General features: G+C 42.7%; 1 protein-coding gene and 1 long non-coding RNA gene across 5 annotated transcripts in view; one reads left to right on the top strand and one right to left on the bottom strand.

Annotated features, from left to right (window-relative positions):
* Positions 1–4,088: 4,088 nt before the first annotated feature.
* On the bottom strand, positions 4,089–7,634 carry LOC146406272 (uncharacterized). Of its 2 annotated transcripts, XR_014808636.1 has the most exons (3): positions 7,121–7,634; positions 6,575–6,744; positions 4,089–4,665 (listed from the first exon to the last, which is right to left on the bottom strand). It is a non-coding gene; the product is annotated as an uncharacterized LOC146406272 (long non-coding RNA). The 2 variants fall into 2 exon arrangements; XR_014808637.1 differs by lacking the exon at positions 6,575–6,744 and having other exon boundaries at positions 6,900–7,403.
* A 179-nt stretch (positions 7,635–7,813) lies between these two features.
* The window catches only part of SMAD2 (SMAD family member 2), a 90,430-nt gene continuing 80,914 nt past the window's right edge, over positions 7,814–17,329 (top strand). For 2 of the 3 annotated variants that reach the window (XM_005659449.4, XM_021092635.2), the window contains exon 1: positions 8,175–8,260. The gene's annotated coding sequence lies outside the window, so the exon portion shown is untranslated. Of the gene's footprint in view, positions 7,907–8,174; positions 8,261–17,329 lie in introns of those variants that run through there. The other variant, XM_005659448.4, reaches the window with a different exon arrangement.

Here is a 17,329-nt window from a genome sequence, read left to right as displayed (position 1 = left end):
AAACTTTTGTATGGACTCAAATTATTCATGCAGAGGCTGTATGTAGAAAAGTATTAAAAATGTTTTAAAAACCTGGGCCTGGGAGTTCTTTTGTGACACAGCAGGTTAAGCGCCGGGCGTTGTCACTGCCATGGCTTGGGTCACTACTGTGGCACAGGTTCAAACGCTGACCCAGGAACTTCCTCATGCTGCAGCCACACAAACAAACAAAAAACAGAAACTAAAACCTGGGCCTTACAACAAATCTGAATACGCTGTCTGGAATGACTAAGAATGTATAGCACCAAATGAGATGAGAACATACAAGCATACACAAAACTTATACAGAAGTTCATTACCACCATGAGGATTGGTAAATGAGATCCAAATAACTACTTCCATGATGGCAAACAGCCCCATGACAGAGAACCCAAGAAAGACTCACAAATTATTTCCCTGTGTCTTTGTTCCTCTTTGTCTCTTTAATGTAAACATTATGGTCATTATCAATGTTGTGAGCTTATGAAGAAATGTTTCCCATATCAGTTTTTCCTTATGAGTCCGCTTATGAATGCATTTGTTTGTTATTAAAGCACCCTGGGTTGGTATCTGGAACACTGAACACAATATTTTAGAAACAAAGTTTTAATCTAAACTGTGCTGATGTCCAGAAATGACCAGTCAGAAGAGGGCCACAAATAAAACTGTTGGGTGAAAACGCATACATCCTGCAGTGTAATAAATACAAAAGTCATGATTTTAAAAAGCAATACCGAAGGTTTGATCAAGTCAAAGGGAAATCCAAAGACCAGAACCCAGATCACTAAGCATAAAAGAAGAGAACCCAACGCTTGGGTGTCTTCGGTTTACTAAGCCGTGAGAGAAAGCACGGTTGTACGTACAAGTTGAAAACATCCTGGAAAATCTGAAAACTTCTTGATGGAAGCATTGGGCATAATTGTTAATCTACAATCTCTTGTGGGTAGGAAAGTACATTTTCACATATTTAGAATCTCATATTGTGTTTAATAACTGGGCCTGAGAGCTTAATATATGTACTTGAAAGATGTCGAATATCTGAATTCAGGCAGTGAGCTTGGACAACAGGCAGTAGGTCTGAGATATACTAAGGAGGTAGAGGAATTTTTGTCCTCATTTTGAAATAATAGGAATTAAGAAGGAAATTACAGATGACTCCAGGGTCTTGGCTTAAATAAGTCAGAGAGAGTGATGCTATTTGTGCACGCATACATTCCTTCAACAAATATTGAATTAGCACTTATTGAGGGAGGTGCTAGTATAATGCAGTGAATAAAACAGACCTACCTTTGCTGCAGTCACAATTACTCTGTATTACGCCCCTTTTACTTGTCTTCTCAGATTTCCTGGGCCTCTTGTTCTGTCTGGGCTGCTGTCATTAGTGACTTAGTTAAGTCCCCTGTGGTTTGATGGCCTAAGACAGACCAGCTACATACCAACGGTTTCTTCCCACCACTTTTGGACTCCAGGGCAGGGGCCTGGCTTTCTAAGTGGCTATCAAAGAATGTGGATAACACAACAGGGAAGTACAGGAAAGCTAGCTCCCTGTGGGAGAGGCTTTGACAAACAGGAGACAGGAGTCATAAAGGTAAAAATTCCTTTCTTCCTCGGATTGTTCCAAGGCATCATTCCTCCATATTGTCTGTCTAGCCAAGTGGTTGCCTCTGTCAAGAGACTGGCTGTAGCCTGAGCCTTGTCCTGAACCAGCGTTTAGCACAGAAATGCATCTCTGTTCATTGCTCTCCGTTCTTCCTTGCCTTGGCCTGGTCCCTGCCCTGGGAGAGTATCTCCTAAAGAAAGCCTCAGAATCCTTGCACCAGGCTCTGTTTTCTAGGGAACTGGGCTAAAACACACCCGGAGAGGAAAACAGAAGATGATAAATTCAGTTTTCACATGCTTTGAGTAAAAATGATCCATCTGTTCAAAAATTTGCATTGGGTACCTCCAGGTATGCTGGGGATTAGGGATACTATGGTGAACAAAATAGACATGCTTGAGTCGGGGTACTCTGGGGAAAAAAACAGACATGCTCCCTGCTCTTATAGAGCTTACATTCAGTAGGCAGAAGTGACAAATGATAAATCAGTATGGAAATAAGAGAGCAAGATAATTCCAGATGATGACAAGAATTCTGAAGAAAAAAATTGTTTTTCTTTTTACCGCCACACCTGAAGCATATGGAAGTTCCTGGGATAGGGGTCGAACTGGAGCTACAGCTGGGGCCTATAGGCCACAGCCACAGCCACAGCCACATGGGATCTGAGCCACAGCTTGCGGCAACACTGGATCCTTAACCCATTGAGCTCGGCCAGGGATCAAATCCACATCCTCACAGACGCTATGTCCAATACTTAACCTGCTCAGCCACCATGGGAACTCCCTGAAGAAAAAATTTTGAAAGGTGATATGATTGGTGCGTGTGTGTGTATTTAGGATGGTAGTTCTAATTTAGACCGTGTGGTCAAGGGAACAGAGAATAGGTAGAAACATCTTCTCCAGGAGGAGTAGGTTTTCCATAGGAAATGGCTAGCAGAATAGATTTGGAGTCAGATATATTTGTTTTTGTTTTGTTTTGTTTGTTTTGTCTTTTTGCCATTTCTTGGGTGGCTCCTGTGGCATATGGAGGTTCCCAGGCTAGGGGTTGAGTCAGAGCTGTAGCCACTGGCCTACGCCAGAGCCATAGCAACGCGGGATCCGAGCCTCGTCTTCAACCTGCACCACAGCTCACAGCAACACCGGATCGTTAACCCACTGAGCAAGGGCAGGGACTGAACCCGCAAGCTCATGGTTCCTAGTCGGATTCGTTAACCACTGCGCCACGACGGGAACTCCTGGAGTCAGATATATTTGTTTAAGTGTTGGGGTTTGGCTGTGGAGAGGAAACTTGCCCCTATTTTCACTGTGAAATAGTTGGTCAGGACATATGCAGAGAAGGTAAGAGGGAGACTGAAGAGAGTAGCAAAGGCACGGGCGAGGGGATAGCCTAGGGACAGGTCAAAGAGTCAGTGCACAGTGTCAGAGCAGGACAAGTAGACATCATGTGAACCCCTGGCACCTAGGACTTTGGAAAAGCCTGCGCCTTGTTTCCCTTAGCTGCAAAATAAGAGCATTGACCAGGCTTCATTATTGTATGAAGGTGAGGAGAAAGTGATAGGAAATTTCTATGGAGCTATGTAATTTACCCGTTGAAATCCACCAGGGAAGTCTTTAGGACCCAAAAGCAATGGACTCTCCCATCATTAACTACATTTTGGCCACTCATCACCTAACACAATTGTCAAACTCTTTCAGCAAAATGTCTTTTTCATCGCTGAGGACTGTTTACAGTAAGGACAAACAATTGGGGCTCATTAATTCAATCATTAGGACACTGATTATGCATCTATTGTCTACTCTAGTCAGTTATGTTAAATAAGCTCTTCAGTCTTCATCACAGCAATTATGCTAATCTGCTTGAAATTTTCTAAGAGTATTATACCTTCATGCACTTATCCTGCCTAGCAGCAGCCTGGCTCAGTCAATATTGTCACACACAGACAGTTATAATCAGGGCATAAGGCCCTATTGTTGACATATGACTACCAAATTATCCCTCTAACAATAGAACTTTAAATAATTTGCCCATTGTTCTTCCAGGGTTTAGATATAGGCCCCTGTTTAGTTTTTTCCAAAGTATGTAGATCTCAGATAACATTCAAATGCCTCTTTGGGAATGCTCATTGTACTGGAATTATAATTTTCCAAGTTACAGTTGAACAATCCTGGGATGAGTTATCCAATGATTCTATATGCTTTTAAATGTACAGATAAGAAATATAATATTGTCAGATGCCTGGAGAATGATGAAAAGTATAACTTGTTTTCTCCAAATGTTTTTCTATCAACCAGAGCCAACTTCTCTGCCAATCTCATTCTCTTCAAATCTGAAAAAAAAAAAAAAACCAAAAAACCTTACTTGCATGTTTTGTTTTCTTGAGTGACTCTGGCCATGGAATGAGAATGTTCCATGAACAACAACTGCTTTTATGATAGGCACATAACAGATACCTGATAAATACTTGCTGAAATTGTTTTTTTCTTGTATATGCTTTATTCTTGTCTTTAGCATTTCCCATTAAATATTAAATGTTTTCATTTTTACTAAAAATTAGCATGTGAATGAAGACTGTGTGTGTTTGTAGAGGCAGGTGCACACAACTTCAACATAAGTTCATTTTAAACATGAAATTTCACTGTGATGAGATAAAAATCCAGCTGGTGTTGGGTTTCTTCATTATCATTTACAACAAAAGTAACCCTACACATTCATTCTTTATCATTTTTACTTAGGTTATCTCATTTAATCAGTGTCTTTTCAGTTGCTGGATTTTTAAGATCCAGTAATGCTCACTGCAACTTAGTTCCACGAGGATGAGTAAATATAGAGATCAGATGTTGACAAGATACTCAATAGCTGTACTGAGGGCAACTACAAGGATGGGGCCAAGCTGTGTAGAATGCCTGCAGACCTTTGCCACACATACAGCCTTCTTGTACTACACAAATGTATTTCACATTTCTTCAATTATGGTATTTTTTAATCTTCGGCTACGGGGAAACAACTGGGAACAAGATGCTTGCTGTCCTTGTCCTTCAGGAATTTACAATCTAAATGGCGAGACAAAACACATACAAGAGAAGTTAAAAAAACTGTTGAAGACTAAACTAGCAGATCAAGACATTAATCCAAGCAAAGTCATGGTATGTAAATCATTATGACCATGAGAGAAAAGTCATAGGTGAGTGATATCCTTTGGGCTAGAGTAACCAGGAAGGACTTTACAGATTGGGCAAAGAGAAGATAGCCTATGCATTACAGCTTTTGAAAAATCCATACATGGAGATTTTATACACACACACACACATATGTACATACATAAACACACATATATATATTTTTAAAACTCAAACTATAGATTAATGATAAAATTTAAGTTTTCCATTCATGACTTCAAGGTTCTTTTTCTAGAAGCAAGCATCATTACTATTTTTCTTATGTCTTTCCATACATTTTACTACTTTTAAAAGGATTATGCATTGATTTTGATTTGATTTTTTAGTATCATGCATATAAAGGGTTAAACTTGGTGTCCATCCATTCTCAACATAATTTATACAACTGGAACCTACTGAAGGTCTTGAGGTAACCTAGTGGATTTCCAAGTTGATTGTTGCCACGGCAATCCCTGCTCCATCTGCCTTCAGTTTCTGTCTTGACCCACTTTGGCTGAGATGCATTTCTAGCTGAGGGGACAGTAGGCATGCTCCTTTTCTAAGCCTTTTGGGGACTGCATTGGTAGCCAGATTGCTCCTCTTCCCCTTTTCTCAATCCTACAAATCCTGGAAGCCTTCCTAAACTGAAGAATTAGGGACCCAAAGTGTGAAACTTTGGAGATGGTCGAACTGAGACTTCAAGCATGTTATCAACTGGTGTCCCTCAAAGTACTTAACTCTCATACTGGGAGCAGATGCTTCTGGAATTCAGCCAGATCTGCTTCTGTTTCTACTTCTATTCATCTGCATTGGATGCTCAAATGCACACCCTGGTTACATAGGAGAGCATACTTAGTGACCCAGGGTAGCTTTTTATAGGCCATTTTATATAAAAACTATTGGCTTGTGTTAGCAGGAAAAAGGACCAAAAACCGTAAACAGGCTTCCTACTTCTAAATCGAACAGCCTTTGCCCTAGAACATCCTCCCCAGTGGCTCTGGGAAGTGAAAAGAGGAGTCTTAGGAGGAGGAACAGCTCCACCAATTGGCTTCAGAAGTCTCCTTCACAAGCTATTTTTTAAAAAAGGGTGAGTAGAGATGCCAGTAAACTGACAACACCCTGAAGGTAAACTTTTGAAGGTAGAATTTCTGCTGAGTGGGTCCATCTTAGCATATGTGCTTACAGGCCACGGAAGGGAAGAAAGGATAATGAATATTGGTTTTCTTTTAACTTCAAAGCCTTATGCTATTCACTTTCACATTTGTTATTTAATCACCACGCAGCTATATTTAAGTAGCTATCATTGTAGGTTGAGTCTCACATGCCAAAGGTTACAAATTTGGAGCACAGCTGCATTCAGAACTAAAATTTGCCTACAATTTGGTTCATTGTCTTCATTACAAACTTTTGAAAAGTACTTCTATATTTGAAGTGTGAGATGGTGGAAATTAGGACATTTTTAAGGATATGTGGAAAAACAGCAAGACTCAGAGGATGACCAAATAGCTCCCCAGGTCCAACTGAAGGTACCCTCCTCAGGGCAGCCTTTACCGCTGAAAAGAAAATATATTTCAAGAATTCTTACTGTTTGAAATGGGTCATTTAATACTATCTGTTTATTGATTTGTATTGCTAGTGCCACTTTATCTCAGTTAAATCGAAGGAATAAGAGAATGAGAATGAGTGCAAAACAGGGAACCAAGAAAACCGTGTTGTAATCTTTTCCCTGACACCAACTACCAGAGTGAGACTTGTTTCAACTTTAGATCTACGGTGCTCCCTGTCTCACATACTAGGTACTTACTATATGGTTGATGTGATTAGCTGGCTTTAATATTTCAGCATAGGCTTGAGTATCCATAAGATAAAAGCGACAAAGTTACCCGAACGTGGTTAAAACTCCACCAGCTTTGGGCAGCCAGCAGCTTAGAGGCTCGTGGTAGGGACGTGCGAGGCTGGGCCTAAAAACAGTGCCTGAACAGGGCAGACATGAAGGAAGATAACTTGGCAATTGAGGGGCATCGCTCCAGGCACTTGCTTTCTAGATTTCACAAGGACCATTAAGAGCATGCATTAGTAGCACCATTTTAAACGAAGACAGAACCAAGGTTGAGATAAAAGAGAAATACCTGGCATTCCCTTCCCTGGTCGGATGGCCCAGGAAAGATCTCGGCCCTGGGCTTATTTACATCTCGGACCCCGCCCCCGTTACCACGAGGGCCCCGCCCACTCGTTCGCGTACGGACACGCCCAGTGTGGGTCCGGTACCCGGGCTTCTGCAGAACCATCTCGTTCCGCAGGCTAGTCCCGTCCTCTGGGCGCCCCCCTAGGGATGAGCATGTATCCACACCTGGGTTGACTACGGTGGGTTGGCCAGGCGTTGGCCCCCGGACAGGCCCCACCCAATGGCGCTGGCCGGGGAGCTGGGCCGAGGCAATGACGGACGAGTGGGCGCCAGCGCAGCGCAGCAGGTTATGAGCCTTCCCTTCTCCTCCCCAGAGCCTCTCGGGGAAGCGCGCCGGGGACGAAGCCAACCGAAACAGCGAGCGTCCCACCCCGCCTCGTCCGCCGCCGCCCGGCAGCCCGCCCGGCCGCGCCTCGCCTCACGCTCTACGGGGGAGGCGGGACCAATCAGCGAGCGACGTCTCCCTTCCGATTCGAGGCCCCCGACGCGCGGCTCACACCCCGATCACCCCGCGCGCTGATTGGCTGCGTGCACCGCCGGTCCGGCCGGGAGGGCGGGGCGCCCAAGGGGAAAGGAGGTGGGGAGGTAGTGGCCCGCGACTCTCCAAGCCCTGCTCGCGCCCTGGCCCTTCCCGGGCGCTCGGCCTCCTTCTTTCCCTCCTCCGCTCGCCTAGTCTTCCGTGCGCGCCGAGCGCTGCGCTCGGCCGGCGTGCCTCGCGTCCTAACGGGCGGCCAGGGGCGCCAATCAGCGGGCGGCAGGGTGCCAGCCCTGGGGCTGTGCCGGCGAATCGGCGGGGCTCGCGGCCGGGGGTGGGAGGCGGGTCTACCGCGCGGCCGCGGCGGCGGAGGAGCAGCTCCCAGCCAGCAGCCAGCGAGCACCGAGCGAGCCGCCCGGAGGTGGGTGCGCCGCGCCGCAGGGGCCGGCGGTGGAGGGCGCAGGGCGGAAGCGGAGGTGGGCTGGCGGGCGCGGCGGGGGAGGGCTCGGCTGTCCCGGCCGCCCGGGTGGGGGCGAGGCGGGCGCGCGCCCGAGGGGAGGAGGGGCGGTGGCGGGACGCGCGTCCCCACCCCCTCCTTCCAGCGGGCGGTGGCCGGGCCCGCGCCCCCTCCCCGCGCGCCGGGGCTGCAGGCCGGGCTCCGGCTGGGGGGCGGGGCGGGAGGCCGGGCGGCCGCGAGAGTGTTTTCAGTTCCGCCTCCAATCGCCCATTCCCCTTTCCCCTCCCAGACCCTCATCCCATTCGGAAGAGGAAGGAACAAAAGGTCCCGGACCCCCGGCTCTGACGGGGCGGGACCCGGAGCCTCGGTCCAGGTAACACCGCGGCGCCCGGCAGGCCCTCGGGGCTGGGGTGCGTCGGTGTGGGGCTCGGGTCGGAGAGCCTGGCCGCGTCACATGGCTTCGGGGGCCAGGGGCTGGGGTGTGGCGAAGTCAGGGCCGTGGGGCGCTGGGCCCTCGGGGTGCGGAGCGTGGGGCGGGGCAGCCGGAGGGACCGGGTCGGCGCCCGGAGCTGCCCTCCCGCCCACCCGCGCGCGCGGCCTGGGGCGGGGGCTGGCTGTGGCCGGTCTCCTCTGCCGCGAGCACGCTCGGTAGTTTGTGGTTCTGATTTTCAAACCCCGGAGGGACAGCGCTCTGGTTTCGGGAGTTGTTGGGAGGCCGAGTTAGGAGCGTGCGATACTTTGCTTCCACTTTTTTTTTGTAGGTGGGGGTGCTGTAACCTTTGTGAACCATTCTGATCTCGGGGTTGAGAGTCGCTTGTGTATATTCACGCAAACCCGCACACGGCTGATACTCTGTCCAGATCCTTCTGTACTTTAGTGAAAGTTGCTCTGTGAGCGGCGCCTATTAGTTTTTATCACACGCCTTTAGAGAGCACGCTAATTGATTGCACGTATTTCAAACTTGGTTTTCAAATCTGTAACTTTAATTGTTTTGTTCTCTCTGGGGGGAGGCGTACTACCCTTGGGTGGGTACTTTGGTCTTTTACTTACTTAACCCTTTTGTGGTTATGGTGTTCTTTTGATCCTAAACAAAAGGAAAATACTTAGGTTGGTTTTGTTATTCCTTCCTCTTGACCCCTGAAAAGCTAAATATACCGGTTTGTTGTCAACTAAACTTTAGTTTAAAAAAAAAATTCCAGGCAAAACAGATTTGAATGTAGTATTTTCCATGTAAGTCATTTCTTCTTTATTACAGTTTGAAGTATCTTAAATTTTGGTGTTATAAAACTTTTTAAAAGAAAAACAACGTGTAATTGTAAATAAATAAGTGATCATGCAAACTTACTTGGAGTAATTTCATCTTTTCAAAAATGGTTCCTGGAATTTGAATTAATTTCTAGAATTCTGAATGATTTTATACTTTAGTTCCTTTTCATGTTCTCTCTTCTGATTTCATACGAGTTGAACCTTCACCGCTGATATGAGGCTAATAAGATAATACATTTTCTATTATCCGAAACTTCATTAGCTATTGTTCTAGCATGGGCCCTCTTTAAAAAAAAAGTCTTTCTTAACTTGATGTGTAAAGGCAAATGTTAAATTTGAGAAGTTTTGATATGAATAAATAAGTGACATAAGTATACCCAGAGATGGGAGAAATAATGTAAAATGAATTTCATAAATGTTTCATAGTTTGAGGATTTTTTTCATTTGCCTTAAAAAAAAAACCATACAGGATATTGATAGAATATTCCCTCACCAAAAGATCATTTAGCGTACATTTGTATTAAAATCAGAAAAGTAGCACTGCTTTTTATTTTTAAAGGTCCTTAGTATTTTTGCCATAAAATTTGTTGTGGTAGTAAATCAGAATAGTTCACAAGTCTGTGGGCATTTCTAGCTAAGGTGATTGGGCACTTATACTCTTAATGTTAAAATTGAGTTGAAAGTAGTTCATTGGCCTGTTTTAATTAATGTAATGTGATTGGAAACATCCATTTCTGAGCTTCTTTTAGCAAGACATTGCTGTTAGAACTTGGTTTTTATACTTTGTAGCTATGCCTTTTAAAGTGACTTCACATTGTAGGTGTTCAACAAGTTTTCAAAGTTCTAGCATACTTGGACCTAGTCCTAAGTGGTCAAATCTCTACACAATCTGTAAGGTTCATGAAATAATAGTGTTGTAAGAAACTGTGCAGAGTAATTTCCTGTTGTTTGTGGCTTGTCAGGCTTGGTATGTGTTTTAACTCTTAAGTAGGAATTTGGGGATAGTTTTGTATATTTCAGCAGAAATTCTTTTTAGTAGGAACAAAGGTTATTTCTACTTCTAGATAGCAAAAGATTCCCTTTTCATTTTCATATTGTAAATATTACAAACATGTTGCTAAAATTCTATTACTTGTTAGGGCAAAATACATGAGTGAAAAACAGCTTAGCTGCATAACCTGCTGATCAAAGACGTATTGAATTTTTACATGTTGCAAGTATTTTCAGCTTTGGCTTTTATAGAGGTCTGAAAGCACTCCTTATTCTTGTTTGGTTTTGATTCTGTTGGTTTTGTACTTAGGACTTCTAAGGCCTCATTTTTGTAGCAGCTTTTTTATACAGGTGTTTTTGTAATGCATATAAAAGCTGTATTTAGTACAGTCTGGCAGATGGAAGCTTATTCATATTCTTGGGACAAGAGTCATTTTTAGAGGATGGAGAGGGGCATGTCTTTTGATGGGACTAGAGGAGCCATTTTTAAGCTCGTAGTCTCTGAGAGGAAAGATGTTTTCCCCTAAATATTGCAAAGGTATGTCAGAAGATGAGAAATAGAAAGATTTCAAAACCAGTTCAGGAGAGGTTATGCATTTATTCAACAAATAGCTTTTATTTATGGAACAAGTAACATTTATTCATTTATTCAACGGTAAAATAGCTTTTTGCTGTGGGTCAGAGTCGGGCGCTGGACTAGGCAATAAAGTATCTAACAGGGAACAAGTATACCCCTGTTCCTTAATGGGATTAGAAAAGCGGAAAGTCTTCATATCTTCCTGCCCTGTCCTCCAGTGTTTATAGAGGAAGAAAATCATGTTAATGTGCGATTAAAGGAGATTGTAGTACATTGCTGAGCCAGTTCCCGAAGTATGCTTGCATTCCTACTTTTGAACATAGAGGACAGCGCTAGGGAAGATGTCAAACTGAAATTGACACTGGGAAGAGTGTATTTGGGGGGGGGGCGACTTTTACCATTTTTGCACAGTCTCTACAAATTGAAGATACGACCAATGTCTAATGTGGCCTTTAGTTTGATTATCCATAGCCTTTTAGTTATAGAAACTGGTTAGAAAGCAAACCTGAATCAGTCAGGTTCCAATAAAAGAGTCAGAATAAAGTATAAAAACAGCTCTCCCAGCTAGCTCAGTCTGTAGAGCATGAGACTCTTAAAAATAATTAGCTAAACCAAGAAAATGTATTGGGCCGCAGTAGTTTTGGAGTCAGAGAGACATAGGCTTACAGTGGGTTTTTCAGTTACGGAATTGGGCACATTATTTAACTCCTGAGCCCTGGTTTTCTGACTGAAAATGGAGGTGATAAAACCCACCTCTTAAGGTTGTTACAAAAATTAAATGATTGTGATGAAGGTACATGAAACAGTGCCTCAGGCAGAAGGATCTTCTCAGATAATCTCTTTTGTTCTCCTCTGGTAGTTGCTTTCAGGTTTTGTTTTGTTGTTTTGTTTTTTTAATCCAGATGGTTTTGCTACACTCTCCTTGACCTATGATAAAATGCATTTGAGAAACAGATACTAAGCCGAAAGGCCTAGGGTAACCAAATTGCCCAAGTCCATATACACTGCAGCTCTAGTCATTGGATAGCCTTTGGGACTTTTAATTAGACCCTGTTGGCATTTATTTCAAATGTTTCTAACAAGCAAAGTTATCTGGCTTCTAAACCCACAGTAGATTAGAAACAAGTAGATTGTTGGTAATGTGGGAGGTTCGGGGGAGTCTAGTGGGGGTAGGGTGGGATAGGAGGATGGGGAACTGTTAGCCTACTGTCTATTGTAAGAAAAAACAGATAACAGCCTGGTGAGGATAATGGAGATAATCTCAAGACACAAAAACAAATACTCAGAGCCTAACCAGCATGTCTGGGACCATTCAGTGCAGGACCAGACCTGAAAGCATAGTAATGAATGTTCATCAATTAGTTTAAATCATATTTGGGGAAAGAGCACAGTAATCTACATAATATCCTTTACATTGTCTTTCAGAATGATTAACGAATGTTCCTAAAGAGGTAGAACGTGGTTCTAAGTTCCTGAAAGATCCACAGTACCTACTCTCACCAAGGTGTTTTTTGTTTGTTTTGCCATTCAGAGGGCTGTGATTCTAGACTGAAAAGCCTATCATGCTGGGCCAGTAGTAAAGAAAGGTGATCTAAATGGTGTAGCACTCCCTGCCACACCTTTTCTTCAGAGTAAGTCATTGTTTTGTCAGTTTGCAGGGGTGTCACGTAAAACTTCACGTGTGGTAGGGATTTGTAGAACTGAACAAGTGCGGGCAGTTGCTAGGCTGTCTTTTGAGGGCTTTGTGCCTCTTATATGTGACTTTCATCCAGTATTAGCCGTGATAGTTTTTTTTGGGGGGGGTCCTCCTTTCTATCTCAAGGTTACTTTCTACCATCTACCCCATCACATACTAATTAATTGATCACCTTGTAATTTATAGCCTTAGCTATTTAAAAATTTTTTTAAAAATAGGATGTGTTCTAAAACCAGCAGTACAAAAGTAGTGCAGCCTTTTCTTGTTTAAAAAATGCACAGTTTGGGCTTACTGCTTATCTCTGATTAATTTTGATCATTTCTCCAAATTGATGTAATTGTGATGTGGGCAGTTAGGACATATTTCAATGCTAATTATAGGTTGACATCTCAAGGATAGCCCTGAGCTTCAGTTTCAGTAATTTCATGTGGGGAGAATGTAATTTTTCAAGCCAGATGAGTTTAGACACTGCCTCTGGTTTGGCTAGTTAGCCAAAAGTATTAGGTTAGTTCTGGCTTGAATGTACGTGTAAGATAATTGTAGGTTACATACTTGCCTTACCATCTAGAGTGTATGGATTCCTCTTAGGTATAAGTGAGCCACACTTGATAGGACAGCTGCCTGGTACTGTAAATCTGTCTTCAGTTTTGTACTTTTAAAACAACAGAAATCCTCAAGTGATTCATTCTCATTAAAATCGATGTGTTTATTTTGAGTGTCATGATTCTTCCAGGTGATTCTGTAATTTTTCAAAATCTTGGAATTACTTTGGCCTCAAGACTAGAACAATGGAAAGTGAGTGTAGATTTTAGTTTTGATCTGTTAGTACACAGGTCCAGTTTGCCTCTGAAAACTTGTATTTCCTTAAATATAGTGCCCTACCACAACCTCCCTTCTCTTTCTGAGGGAGGGCATAGTTTCAGATTTAATGCATTCAGCTAGTAATGCCACTGGGTTCATCAGATTCATTACCTTGAGTCTTTCAATTCAAAAACTCGATCTGAGGAAGTAGCATAGTAAATCTGTGATTTTATAATTTGCCTGTTTCAGATAAAGTATATTTGCATATCCTCCTTCAGCTTTCTCCAAAAAATTCTATAAAGAGAAAATGATTAAGGACTTGTAAATATTAAGGAAATGCTGCCTTCATCACATCCTTCATTACAGAATGTAGGGTGGTGAGTCTGATTTTCAAAGGTCACAGAGTAAACTCCTGATAAATGGTGCAGCGGAAGCTGGGCCCATGGGCTTTCTCCCTGGGTTTGAATGAACTATGGGAGCTTTTTTGTTGATTAGAGAGGCTGTGTCTGTGGCAGTGAATGCAAATTTTCCATGTTTAGACCAACCTTTTACTTTATAGACAGATGGTTAAGCTGTAGTTCATGTAAGCTGGCCAATTAAACTTTTCTTTATAAACTGTTTTGAAGTCTCAGGAGGGTTCGTTCCTCTTTGGCCTGAAGTTTGTGCATCAGCCATTTATCCTCTAAGCCAGTTTTCAAACCTGATGCACACACACATACCTACGCATATTTCAGCACCCAGGAAGAAGGTTGTTAACAACAGCAGCAACATTATGCAGACTCTCAAAACATAAGGAAAGTGGCAGTCGCCGAAGCCCTGCCTACTCAGTTTTCCTCTCTTTTACCCCCAGGAAACCTTTGAAGCTCTTTTGAGGAATAATAGATCATAGAGAAGAATCTTTGCTTTATACCCACACTGTTCAAAATAGTAGCACCAGCCACATGTGGCTCTTGAGCACTTGAAATGTGGTTGACTGTGACTGGGGAAGTGAATGTTGAGTTTAATTTTAATCACTTTTAATTTAACAAAGTTCTTTTGGGCAACACTACTGTAGACTTTGCTTTAATTGCGCTTTCACACCCTGAGGACTGTCTTTAGTTGATAGGAGTAAGTTACTGCTTTAGCCGAATGTCAGTACAGACTCTGGGAATTTGAAGAGAAATCACAGTACTGGTTATTTGTGCTAATTTGAGGCTAGGCTTATGGAGTCTTTTAATAGTTGGACGCTTTTTTACAATCTGGGGATGATAAACTATGAAAATTTATGTTTACAAGCTGAATATAGACCTATGGATTCCACACCACTTATTAAAGGTGAAAGGAATGTAACTCAAGTAAAGAGACTCTCTTTGCACAGCAGTCTCCATATAATGTGCACTTTCACTGAACTAATGACCTGCTTTTAGGGTTAAATTCAAGCTCTAACATTAGGTTTTAACAGTCTGTAAAATTGAACACATGAATGAATGTTTTCTGTTTGCTTTTGTTTAAAAGGCACATTACCCATCACTCTCCATGGGGCCAACTTAGGTTTCTATTTGGCAGTGTCTTTCCTTACTAGTGTACAACTTTGGGAAAAAAGCAAAGTTACAGTGAGAATTCAGTTTTTTTTTTTTAAACTGGTTTTTATGTGTTTTGTTTGTTTTTAACTTTTTAATTAATTAATTTTTATTTTTATTTATTTATTTATTTAATTTTTTTTTGCTTTTTTAGGGCTGCACCCAAGGCACATGGAAGTTCCCAGACTAGGGGGTCGAATCAGAGCTACAGCTGCCGGCCTGCACCACAGCTCACGACAACGCCGGATTCCCGACCCACTGATTGAGAGCAGGGGTTGCACCTGCATCTTCATGGCTACTAGTTGGGTTGTTTCTGCTGTGCCACAATGGGAACTCCCTTTTGTTTGTTTTTTAAATGGTTTCTGTTGTCCTGGTTTCTTTGCCTAAAACAGTTGTAAAAAATCCAGGTCATTAGTTACCTTGCCTTTTTTTCCCCTGCCTTGTGTGATAACATGTTTGAATGTGGAGTCCCAAAAATCTAATGGTGATTTTCACTAGGTGTTCTTTATGGGGCAGCATCATCACATTTCAGGTATTTTATGTTGAATTTTCTCTTGAAATAAGTATTTATATAGGTATTTGGGGAATATTTTGTATTTACAATTTGAAGATATTTGAAATCTACATTTATTTTTTATTTTTTTAGGGCTGCACCTGCGGTATATGGAAGTTGCCAGGCTAGGGGTTGAATCAGAAGTACAGCTGCTGGCCTATGCCATGGCCACAGCCACACAGGATCTGAGCTTCGTTGTCTGTGTCCTACACCACAGCTCACAGTAATGTTGGATCCTTAGCCCAGTGAGCGAGGCCAGGGATCAAGCCTGCCTCATGGATCCTAGTTGGGTTCATTTCCACTGAGCCCACAAGGGGATCTCCTGCTTTCTTTTTTTTTTTTTTTGTCTTTTTGCTATTTCTTGGGCCGCTCCTGTGGCATATGGAGGTTCCCAGGCTAGGGGTCCAATCGGAGCTGTAGCCACCGGCCTACACCAGAGCCACAGCAACTCGGGATCCGAGCCGCGTCTGCAACCTACACCACAGCTCATGGCAATGCCGGATCGTTAACCCACTGAGCAAGGGCAGGGACCGAACCCGCAACCTCCTGGTTCCTAGTCGGATTCGTTAACCACTGCGCCACGACGGGAACTCCCTGCTTTCTATATTTAATGACTTCCTTTGTTCTAGACATGAACTTTATGCAGTGTCTTTGGCCACTCTTTTTCATGTTCCCCCTCTTGCTGCCCTTTCAGAAGTTGTCACTGAATTCTCAACTGCCAAGTTTAGCAGTCTTTTCTCAATTTTCATACTGCTTTTTTCAGTGTTTGCCATCACTGACTATACTCTTCATCTAGATTTCTTAAAATCACACAGAGACACAGATGAGGCCCATTCTTCCTGCTACAAATGATGGATAAAATGTAAGACTTTTTACATATAGCGTATCTAGAGAGGGTGACAGGAGAAGGAGAGATAGGGAGAGAAAAGTCCCCAGATACCAGAAACTTAGAAAATCAGTTTGTGTCAAGGAAAAGCTGGCCTTGAGGAATTTATTAGATAAAGAATTCGGTAACTATGGATGGGTTGTAATGCCATTTGGGGAAAGGAGATAAAATTCTGGGAACGTTATGCCAAATGTGTGTGTGTGTGTGTTTGTGTGTGTGTGTGTGTGTGTGTGTACACCCATCTCTGCGGAAAAACAAGGCTCAAGCTTCTCTTGAAGGAACTAGAAGAACACTAGTCTTTTTAGATGAACTTAAATAGCACATAAAGGCCAAGCAGGGTAAATAAAAGCAGGCACTAGCTAGATGTAGATTGGAGTTTTTAAATAGGCAATGCATTATTGCATTCCAATTCAAAATTTGAAATTCAGAGATACAAAAAGATGGTGAAAAGTCTCTTTGCCAGCCCGTCCGTTGCTGCCCAGTTGCCTTTCAAAAGACAAGTAGCATTACTAGGTTTTCCTGTATTGTTCCAGAGATTTTATGCATGTATGGGCAACTTTGTGCGTGTATTACCTTTTAGTACAAATGGTCCTGTATTTGCTTAATAATGCGTTTTGTAGATTGTTCCATGTCAGTATATAAATGAGTACCTTTTTATTTTTGGTTGCACAGTATTGTTTTGTATAGGTGTCTGTATTTTCTCTCTTGGTGGACATTTAAATTATTTCTAGTCTTGTATTAAAAACAGTGCTGCAGCAAGTAACTTTGTTTATGTATCATTATACACATACAGAGGATAGGTTTCTAGAAGTGGGCCAGAGGATATCTACATTTGTGCATTTATTTTAGGGAATGTGTTTTATTCATTTTTTGAATAGGTAATAAGTACACATGGTGCAAAATTCAAAAGGAACGAAGTAGTAAATGATGAAAAGTAACTCTCCCTCAGATCTCTTATGTTTTTCTACCCAGTTCCACTTTCCAGAAATGTAAGCACTGTTACTATTTTTTGTGTATTTTTCTAGGGAGGTTGTGTTCCATAGCCACTAGCCTCACGTAGCTCTTGAACCCTTGAAATATAGCTAGTCCAGGAGTTCCCATTGTGGCACAGGGG

The sequence above is a fragment of the Sus scrofa genome, chromosome 1, assembly GCF_054392235.1.
Source record: "Sus scrofa isolate SSC_HxYL_T2T_F1_AM1 chromosome 1, Sscrofa_HxYL_maternal_Yorkshire_Landrace_v2.0, whole genome shotgun sequence".
Classification (NCBI taxonomy): domain Eukaryota; kingdom Metazoa; phylum Chordata; class Mammalia; order Artiodactyla; family Suidae; genus Sus; species Sus scrofa.
The sequence above is the reverse complement of the archived record's forward strand: the minus strand, read 5'-3'. Positions and strand labels throughout refer to the sequence as shown.